This window comes from Ictidomys tridecemlineatus, chromosome 7, assembly GCF_052094955.1.
Source record: "Ictidomys tridecemlineatus isolate mIctTri1 chromosome 7, mIctTri1.hap1, whole genome shotgun sequence".
Taxonomy (NCBI): domain Eukaryota; kingdom Metazoa; phylum Chordata; class Mammalia; order Rodentia; family Sciuridae; genus Ictidomys; species Ictidomys tridecemlineatus.
This window is the reverse complement of record NC_135483.1, coordinates 148,359,582-148,368,340: the sequence shown is the minus strand read 5'-3', so window position 1 is coordinate 148,368,340 and position 8,759 is coordinate 148,359,582. Positions and strand designations below refer to the sequence as shown.

At 35.7% G+C, this 8,759-nt stretch overlaps 1 long non-coding RNA gene across 1 annotated transcript; it reads right to left on the bottom strand.

Moving 5' to 3' along the window:
* Positions 1-815: 815 nt before the first annotated feature.
* LOC120892781 (uncharacterized) lies at positions 816-5,995 on the bottom strand. The gene is made up of 3 exons (XR_005737552.2): positions 5,755-5,995; positions 5,609-5,676; positions 816-1,047 (listed from the first exon to the last, which is right to left on the bottom strand). It is a non-coding gene; the product is annotated as an uncharacterized LOC120892781 (long non-coding RNA).
* Positions 5,996-8,759: the final 2,764 nt, after the last annotated feature.

The following is an 8,759-nucleotide window of genomic DNA, read 5'->3' as shown; positions in this document are numbered from 1 at the left end:
AAAAAGTGTAAAAGAGGGTGAAAAATAAATTAAGCACATGTTCACAACTATAATTCCTCAAAGAACTCTCACCAGGCAGACCAAGTAAAGGTCATGAGACGTTAAAGTCACTGCCCCACAGAAGTGATAGAATTTCCACTGCAGTAACAAGGGAAGGTAGGCAGAGGCTATGAGCTGCACAGCCCCCTGGGTTACTGGCTGAGGGCAGCTCAGAGTTTCCAGTTAGACAGTTTCGATGTCTTAAAATTGCTCTTGGACTTACAGTTGATCCACGAAGAATCACAGTATGCATTACATTCCCCAGAGACAGAAAGTATGTCTAAGTGGGATCTTAATGTGTATTCTGAAACAAGTGTGGGACACAGAAGAAAAAAATTGATGGGTAAATACTTGAAATTTTTGAGGATTTTCTTTTCTCTCATTTAGATTTGCCCTATAATTTTCATCATTAACAAATTCACATTTGTACTTATGCCATTATAGATAGATAGACAGATAAATAGATATAGATAGATAGATAGATATGGTAGGAGAGTTTATAACCATTTATTTTTTTTAAAATATTTTTTAGTTGTTGATGGACTTTTATTTATTATATGTGGTGCTGAGAATTGAACCCGGTGCCTCACACATGCTAGGCAAGCGCTTTTCCACTGAGCTACAACTCCAGCCCCTTATAACCATTTATGATCAGTGACAGAAGTTGTTTATTATCTTAGACTCTTCTACCTTAATTCTACTACTCTGAATATTTTTCCTTCCTACCTCTTTACTATGATATTGGAATCATGAATGAATCATTTTAAAAAGTAAAACCCAGATTACCAAATTGATTTAATTAACAACCACTAAATGAGTGGTTCAAATCAAAACTTCACTTCTAAAGCAGCTCTTCTGTGATGCCCATTTAGCATTTTTCACCCAGGTAGGTCTCCAGGAAACACAGCTTCCACTTCCCCAGGCTGACAAGTGGAGGCAAGAGGGTCTCACTGTTCTTCTTTCCCAGAAAACAGTGGACTATGTTTTTCCCTTTCATGCTTCTCTTGTCTACAAAGAAGAAAAGAATTGTCACACACAAGAAAACCACAGTAATTTTTAGGCTTCTGTATTAATTTTCTGATGATCTTCTATTAGGAAATTCTACAAGGTCATAAAGCATAACTGTTCTGTCTGCTTAAATATCATTTCCCTCAACTTCATCCTCCGTAGAAATAGCAGAAAAAACTCTCTAATGATTCCTTTCCTCTTCAGAAAAAAGCCCAACCTTCCTCACAGAACCATCATGATACAGCCCTTGCCTACAGCCATCCTGTCTTCCCATCTCACAATTTTATGCCAACAATACAGAATTATCACACATGCCGTTTATTGCTTTCATGGCTGGATCTTCATCTCTTCTTCCATTATACCTAACTCCTCATACCCAAACAATTCAGTGTCTCCTCCCTGTATTCCTTCCCTGAAAATGGTCTCTCCCACTGTGTCACAGGGAGTGCTACATCTCCATTCTCCTGCATGTTCTAATAACCAGTGCCTACTGCCATCACTCCTTTTGCCGTGTTGTATTTTAATTGTGTACATATCTGTCTTCATTATTAAGCAATGTTCTGGAGGACAGGGACTTTATGATTTCCTTAAATTCCATGCCTTGGCAGATATACTAGTACATAGTAGACACTTAATAAATATTCCTGGAATGAAAACAAATTAAATATATAAAAAGTAAGCTCAGCTGAACCATTCAAATTTAAAGTCTGATTCAACTTTGCTGATCTATCTCCATGGATTTGCTTGCCTCAATTGTAGTCTCCTAACTCTCCTTTACCTTCACTTCTCTTTTGGATTCTATCTTGTGTTTCTTTGGTTTGGTTTTGGTTTTGGTTTATGTATTTTCATTTTTTTTTGTTTGGTTTGGTTGCATTTTACTCAAACCTTATCTGCTTTCTATTTTTAGTTAATACTGGATTAAAGTTGATGAACTTACATGGATTAAATGGTTTGTGAAAATTATAGCACGATTTAAGTTTTAAAAACTGCCCTGGAATAATTGTAAATACTATTATGTTTGAATAATTCACATAAAATTCTTTCATTATATGCATATACATCTATTTGATCACCTGCAGATTCAAGATCGATATCACCCCATGAATTGGCATTATTGACTCTTAGTTCTAGTTTATGATAATCCATTGAGATTTCAAAATTCTGTAGTTTTAGAGCTAGGTTTTATCAACTTCTTTCCCTCCACCTCAAATTTTTATGACTATCTTTTCCCCCTACAATTAAGGCATAGGGACAAATAACATACCAGAGGGAAGAGCATTTTGATTATTTGTAAAGCACCTGAGTAAATGGTACCTGATTTTTTTTAACAGGATTAAAGCTAAGATGACCTTCCTTATGGTAGTTTTTAGTATCTGAAAGTAAAGACCTTCAATACTCAAGATACAAAACAAAAGCCATGCATATATTACATTGCAAGGAAAGCAAAAGGCAAAACACACAAATCAAGCAGAAGAAAAGCATAATGGCACAAATAAAATAATCATTCACCTTCTTTGTGGTGTGTGTGTGTGTGCCTGTGTGTGTGTGTGTGTGTGTGTGCACGTCCATAACAGAAACAATGAGAGAGACATTTTAGGATTCTCCTTATCTCAGGCTAAACTGACAAAGGGAACAGTATTATCTTGACCTTTTCTAGACTTGGTTAAAAATAGATTTTTTCACCCATAACCATTCACTAAGTCAGAAAGTGTTTTTGTTTTCGTTTTTTTTTTAATTTGAATTCTGTAAAATTATATTTGAATTTACCAGTTAGCCATTCCAGATGATATGTCTCTGTTTTTGCTGGCTTGAGACCAAGTGACTGTCAGTTATTATCTACTTCAATCACACTTGAACAAAGTACACTCAATAATAATTAGCAGGAAATAGTGCAACTGGATTCTAATGCCAATAGAAAATCTGAACATTATTTCATTTTTTTAGGATTTTTCACAGACTTTAGTGAAATTATTACTAAATACCAGTGGCACTCATTGAGTTAGACAGTCTACTTGTTCTATCGGCACCTATCTGCGTCCTTTGTACTGATTTTGCAGAGACACAAAATAAATTGCCCGATTGAGTTTAAACTCTTTACCTTTAGGCATTTTCCTTACTATTGCCTCCCTCCCTCCCTCCCTTTTTTAATCCTTGCAAAGTTAGACACCATAGAAAAACTGTTATTTGCCTCATAATGGCCTCTTCAGTGTGTTTCACAGTCTTTTGTGGAAAATAATGACATAATGATAGTGTTCTCAGACCTATATTTTCTACTTGATAAACCAGCAATTATATGATTAAAGCATTTTTAGAAACTCACATTAAGTATATGATACTCTAGAAACCAGTCCATCATACTAATTACACAGTCAGAGAGAAATCATTTACATGACTAAAAACCATCTGAAACAGTATTTGTGACTAGTATGGATAAAAAAATAAGAAGTATGAAATAATTCTACTTATAATATACTTTTTAATGTTAGGACTATAAATTTGGTATTTTATAAATCTGGTTTCAACCTTTATTTTCTGTCATTAGTAACAGGAAATTGTGCTAAACTCTGCTGGAAACATGTTGGATACAACAGGAATCTGATTATTTCTCTACAAAAAAACATGTACTTGCAGACAACAGAGACAGTTGAGCAATGCCCAGGCATTTACGATCTGTGATGAGCAGCGATTTTTGCCCAGGACTTTTCTTAGATACATCACAATGGCAAATTTGACTAGAATTATGATTTTCTTGAATGTCATATCATTATGATGAGCCAGGAGAGAAGTATCTGTATACACATAATTTTCATCAGAAAACAGAAAACCCATTTAACAGGATGCACAGCATGTTATGAGGGATTTACCCTTAAGATCTAAATATTCTAACAGGTACAGTTTTACATTGTTTTGCTTAGCTTTTTGAAGCACCATCGACCCTGCTTTATTTCTAGTTCATTGAGAAAGAAAAAAGAAGTTACAGTGCTCAACCTCAGAACCAACCCTTGAAAGGGATGATCTCACAGGATGACGTGGACAAATAATGGGTTACAGATATAAAACATAAAATAAACCTATGTAAGAATACATAAGACATGTACAACAGGGCTAACCTGTTTGTGGCCAAGGGTGCATGTGAATTAAATATGGTACAAGGAAGAGAAGACTTTTCATTGATATATGTATCACCCATTCAAAAACTATGTAAACCTTAATTAGAAGCAAAGGAGTCTTGATCTCTGTGCGGAATGGGCACTATGGATAGAGTGAGTATACCTTATGCTATGGTAAAGCTAAGAGTGAAACTCACTCCTGAGTTCGATCTCCTCACCACAAGGAAAAAAGAAAACGAAGGTGAAAGTCACCAAGCTTAGATGCCTTTCACTGTTGATTTATTCCACCTCTACCACAATCCCTTGAGGACATTGGTTTCTATGTCTTCTATATCCAAAGAAGTTGAAAACACCACATTTTATGTTATAAGGATAGTAACAGAGCAGAATCAGACCACCACAGGGCATTCTTCAGGTGTCCAAAGTCCAGTGATCAGCATAATAATAAATATATTTGACAGTGCCAGGGAGAGATGGTAAGGAAACCAGCCATGACCAACAACTAATTGCGATCCTTCAGCTTAACCCCAGCCCTTGTCAGTGAGGCATCCATTCTCAAAGTCTCTGCCATTTAAAGCACTGGAAGGAGCTGAGGATTAAAAACCAAGATAGCCAACAAAGTATAGGTACCAGACATATCTGCAGTTACCTGTTTCTTCCAGATCTACACTTCTTGGGTCATTCATTTTGTGACTAAGGAAATATTCACCTTGATATTAGGAAACAAATATCCAAAGTAAAGGAACGGTTACTTTGTCAGTCATTGTGCAAAGGATAACGTGAAGAGATACTGCAATAATGGAGTAAATCATCACAGGGCCACCCCACATGGGACACTGCCGCTCCACCAGAGCAGTGGGTAACAGGGGAAGAGAGGATCACCAGATGTACTTTGCTGTCCCTTAGCTGGTGAAGAGCTGATTTCAAGATTAGGAGTTAGTAGGACTAGGATTGCACAGTCTTCTGAGTTCAGGTTCACTGCTGCTTATGCCAGGCATTTTCTTTACTACCTGTTTCTCCTCCACAGATAGCAAAGACTTTCCACCGTGTGCTGCAAAGCTCACACCAGAAGTGAGACACATGTTACTTCATAAAGTATGAAAGCTACTCTGAGAGAGGAGTAAAACAAAAACATGCTGGGCTTTTTTTGTTTTGAGGTTTTTCTTGTTTGTTTTGTCTCTAATGAAATTTCTTTGTAAAGGTCAAAACTATTAAAAAAAAAAAAAAGAACTACTGTGTTTTGTAAAATGAAACATACACATTGATTAGAACATTCAAATTTCAACTCAGAATGTATGAACACTGCCTCCTGTGAATTTGGTTTTAGATATTCAGCTGAAACTACTGATACAAAGCCAGTCTGACCTTATCAACTTATATCTTAAAATGTTTACAGGAAAAAATACTGAACTTTTCTTTCTTCTACCTCTACCCAACCATATTTCTCTCACCTTCTTGGTTACAATAGAAGGCAATGGGACAGCATCAATATCACACACTGGAGAGAAAGAGCCAAAACCTGATGGGAAAAACAAAGCATACTATAGTTTGAACTATTTAAATTACATTGAACTTTTTAAAATACATGCATACATACCCCCTTGCCTTGAGGAAGTCTTCCGATTTTGTTTGCATGCACTTTGGTATGTTCTGGTGGAATTCTCAAGCACACTAGCTCTGAGGCCTTCAGTGTGAAAGCTGGTGGTCTGAGGCCAGGCAGTCTACTCTGTTGTCCCTCATTTCCTATGCTTATGTTACACTGAAAAAAGTTTTAATGGTTTGGTGTAAATAGAGCAAGATTAAAAAGAAAGCCTTTCTAAAGAGACTTTCAGAAAGTTAAAGACAACAATCATTACATTAAAAATTCCATCATTAGTGCCTTAATACTATGACCTAGCATAAAAATGCTATTTTAATTGTCTTATCATCTATTTAAATGTTTTGTGTTTATTGTTATTCCCAGCAGCTAACAATGAGAAAAAAAGCAGCAATAAACTCAGTTTGAGACCATTTTTTTAACTGCAAATCATTACTAATGAGCTCTGAAGAACATGTTGCTGACCCTATTTCTTTTGCAATCTCATAAAGTTATTAGTAATGCTTATTACAAAGTACATATAAAGTAAATATACATATGTATATGCATATCTTAACAGATAAACTTTAATCCAAAAAACAAAGCTGTTTTGTTTTTAGTTTTTTCTTTTCCATAAGACAAACTGTGTTTAATGAACTTCACCAAAATTTCACAGAACTCAAAAGAGAACACAATGCAGAATGCAGACCCTGCATATGGAGATGTGTATGCAAGAAGTGGATTGCCTTTTAATTTCAGTGTGATTGAGAAGCTCTGTGCCAACAAAGTACTGGACTTTGTAATGACACCCCCTTTCCCCACAGAAAAGTCTGAACTGGACTTCTCCAGAAATCTTCACCATGGCTGATTTTAGGACTATCAGCAAAAGAATCTCTACAAAAGAGTTCAATGTAGATAAACTTGCAATTTTTGTGTTGCCCTGTTTTACTTGGCCAGTGGCCAGGAAGAAATCAGCACTCCAAGTGCTGGACACCCCCTTACTAGTTTTTCACAAACATGTATCCAGTATAATTAGTTTGTAGAAATGTACAAACAAGGCCTCTGGCCTTGAGCTGGGCTTCACAGAGATGTCTACATTTCTAAGATCAGAGAAGTTACCAATTGGGCTCCATGGTAACAGCTGGCAGGGGTGGAAAGAAAGGGGAGAAGAAGCTGTCCCCTTCTCAGATGTTACCCTTGAAGGGTTAACTTGCCAAGAACAGTGAAAGAAAAAAAAAACTGCTTTTATGTGAACTTCTACAGACTGTGAACTTCAGAGCCCTTCCCCTTACATGCTGGGTATAAAATTCTGAAACTACGTGAACTCGGGGTTTAGGGGATTGATTGATTGATGGAAAAAGCTGTGCTCTCTGAACCTGGCTGTGGCCAAAAAAGAAAACTGTTTCCTGCTATCTTCAGTGCCTTGCCTTGTCTGTCCCTACAACAACTTAAAGTTAGGAAATGCAGGCCCAGCCCTGGTGGGTTACTAGGGTGTGCCTGAGGACTCTAGTGCTCACCTTCATACTTTAACACGGATATAATAGCTTCTATTTTATGAGGCACTTGGAAGAATTAAACTTAGAATATTAGCAAACACCTAATGATGATATATAAAATACCCATTTTATTTTTAATATCAGAACTTTAATGCCAAATATGTCATTAAGATTCTAGTATACTGATTCAAATATCTCAGATATCTATTTCTAAAGGTAATACAAAAAATTAGATAGGTAATTATATGAATTTTTATTTAATTATATTGTTGGAAATAGAATGCAGATGATATTTGTATTCAAGGGAGAACAAGTTATTTGTGCTTATCTCAAAGATAAGTGTTCATTTCCTCCTCCTACTTATCAGACAAGACACAAAATGCTCATCACGCACCCCTGTTTGCTAGAGAAAATGTTAATGATCTTTTTAACACATTAAGTCCCAAGTGTTCAATTTTGCTAATATTTCAATGAAATTGACACAGATGCAACAAATAGGTTGAAAATCATAACCTAGAGCTTATACCTATTATAATATTAACTAATAATAATATAATGGTAATTTTAATGCACTTATGTTACTATGTAATTTTATCATATGTCATATGCTATATTTTTCTAAGTATTCCACAACTGGAACAATGGAACAAAATGGATTAATAAGACATTACAAGAGCTGGTTCTAGAATCTCATGATGTCAGACTCACCAGTTACCTCTGTGACCTCTAGTAAGTCACCTAATTTTTTCCAGTTTCTTCACTATGAAATTTGGATAGTAATAGTATCTCTGAAGACTGCTGTGAATGATCTAACAAGTTATCCCAGGTTTAGAGCTTAGTGCCATGTCTGACACACAGGAAGGACTCAATAAATGCTTGTTGTTACAATATAACTGTATATGTCTATACATGGGCATTTTGGACATGCTGACCAATTCCCACACCATATTTGTAAAGAACAAAAGATTACCATCTATCCAGATTCATTTTCTTTTCTGAGTTAGGGCATGTTGCCCTGTAGTTTATTCAGATGAAATATAAGTGATTTCTGCTTTCAAGGTCAATTTGATTACCCAAATCATCTGACCCAGAAAATCTGTAATATACTTTAATAGCTTTATCGTCTCATATTCATAAGAGGCCTAGTAAAGTTTTATTCCAGATTTTTGACATATAACTTCATTTCTTCATTCATCTTTTTTTAAAAAAAGGAGGGAATATACAAAACCCCTATCACAATCCAGGCACTAAATTAACTTGTGGTATACAAAGTTAAGCAAAATTTTAAGTGCAATGTCTGCATACATACAATATGGAAGATAACTTTTCATCAGAGTCATTACATAAACAAATCTAAAATTCCAACTGTAGCAAGTGATCTAAAGGAGAAAACCAAAATGCTAGGGCACTATATATCGTTCTTTGTGTGTGGGGGGATTATTGGGGATTGAACTCAGGAGCACTCAACCACTGAACAACATCCCCAGCCCTATTTTGTATTTTATTTAGTGACAGGGTCTCATTGAGTTG